Source organism: Euphorbia lathyris, chromosome 6 (genome assembly GCF_963576675.1).
Source record: "Euphorbia lathyris chromosome 6, ddEupLath1.1, whole genome shotgun sequence".
NCBI lineage: Eukaryota > Viridiplantae > Streptophyta > Magnoliopsida > Malpighiales > Euphorbiaceae > Euphorbia > Euphorbia lathyris.
In genome coordinates, this window is record NC_088915.1 from 49,519,376 (window position 1) to 49,521,404 (window position 2,029).

The 2,029-nt window shown below is 37.2% G+C and overlaps 1 non-coding gene across 1 annotated transcript; it reads left to right on the forward strand.

Moving 5' to 3' along the window:
• The first annotated feature begins 1,507 nt into the window (after nucleotides 1-1,507).
• LOC136234331 (small nucleolar RNA R71) lies at nucleotides 1,508-1,614 on the forward strand. Its single transcript, XR_010691219.1, has one exon. It is a non-coding gene; the product is annotated as a small nucleolar RNA R71 (small nucleolar RNA).
• Nucleotides 1,615-2,029: the final 415 nt, after the last annotated feature.

A 2,029-nucleotide genomic window follows, 5' to 3' on the forward strand; every position in this document is an offset into this window, starting at 1 on the left:
TACTTTCCCTTCCGACACATCAACTAGAGCACGTCCCGTGTTCATGAACGGTCCACCAAAGATTAGCGGACAATTAACATCATAAGTAAAATCTAAAATAACGAAATCGGTAGGAAAAATAAATTTGTCAACTTTAACTAAAACATCCTCGATTATACCGTATGGTCTTTTAGTGGTTTGATCCGCTAATTGCAAAACCATATTGGTACGTTTGATATCTTCTTCTAAGCCTAACTTATTAAAAATAGATAATGGCATCAAGTTAATGATTGCTCCTAAATCACAAAGACAACTTGGGAATTCAATATCTCCCAATTTACATGGAATGGTAAAACATCCGGGATCTTTGAGTTTAGTGGGCAAATTACTTGACACAATCGAACTGCAATCTTCAGTTAGTGAAATGGACGAAATTCCTTCCCAACTGATTTTCTTTGATATTAAATCTTTGAGGAATTTACCATAATTGGGAATTTGCGTAATCGCATCCATAAACGTCAAATTAATATGCAAATTTTTAAGTTTGTCTAAAAATGTTAAAAGTTGTTTGTCATAGTCCTTATTGCGGACTTTGTGTGGAAAAGGTGGTTTGGGTACAAAAGTTTTTGTACTAGAGTCAATTGGTGCATCTTTTTGTTTTAAAGTATCTTCTTTGGGCTTTGGTAAATCAGTTCCAGGTAAAGTCGAATTTCCGGGCATTTCCGGGCCTAAGTAATTTTTCCCTGAACGAAGAGTGATAGCCTTAACATGATCTTTCGGATTTTCTTCCGTATGGCTTGGAAGACTTCCCTCTTTGCGGGATGGAATTGATTTAGCGAGTTGTCCAATTTGAACCTCCAAATTATGGATGCTAGATGATTGGTTTTTAATAAGCTGATCGAATTTATTCTCGATCCGTTTAAAACCATCGTCGTGATTACTTATTTTTCCGCTCATAGCATCAATAAATTTGTCGATTTTAGAAGATAAAGTGCTAATCGTATCTCTCGATTGATTTTGATAATTGGTGGTACGATTTTGATTAGCATTAGCATTATTATTATTATCTCTCCAGTTAAAGTTAGGATGATTTCTCCATCCAGGATTATATGTATTGGAATAAGGGTTATTATTTTGGTTTTGCCATTGGACAAAATTTACCTGTTCAATCTCACTCATACCTTCGTAATCCACATCCGTTTGGATTGGCTTTCCATTAGGATCACACGGTGCCATATACCTATCAATTTTGTGCGATAAGGCAGAAAATTGGGCTTGCAACATCGCTACTGGATCAAGATTCACTATACCTTTAACTGATGACGTTGCTGAGGATGATGGTTTCACTACTGGTATGTGTCCATGTTCCGCGGGCCACATACTGCTGTTGATTGCCATTTCCTCCAAAAGTTCTCTTGCTTGGGCAGATGTTTTCTTCATGAATAATCCTCCAGACATAGCGCCCAATGAACCTCTAGTTGTAGGATTTAGTCCATTATAAAATGTTTGCATTAAAAGTTCAGCGGGCAATTGGTGGTGTGGGCATAAACGTTGAAGTTCTTTAAAACGTTCCCAAGCCTCATAAAGAGTTTCATTAACATTTTGAGAAAAAGATGTCAACTCTTTAATGACTCTTGCGGTTTTTGCTAAAGGAAAAACTTTTGATAAAAACGCTTGGGCTAATTGTTCCCAAGTGGCAAAAGTTGCGGCTGGCATAGAAGTTAACCATTCTTTAGCCCTATCCTTCAAAGTGAAAGGAAAAAGGCGAAGTTTGATTGCTTCTGCAGTCACATCTGGAATTTTAAAAGTGTCACAAATTTCAAGGAAATTTGTTAAATGGGTGTTAGGATTTTCGTTAGGTAACCCATAAAATGTTACATTATTTTGCAACATATTAAGCAATGCAGGCTTAATTTCAAATTGGTTTGCGGTGATTCTGGGTCTAACGATACCATTGGTCACACCGGCCACACCTGGCCTAGCGTAATCCATAAGTGTTGGTGGGTCTGCCATTTTACCAGACTCGGTATTTGTCTTTACTGGGGTTTTG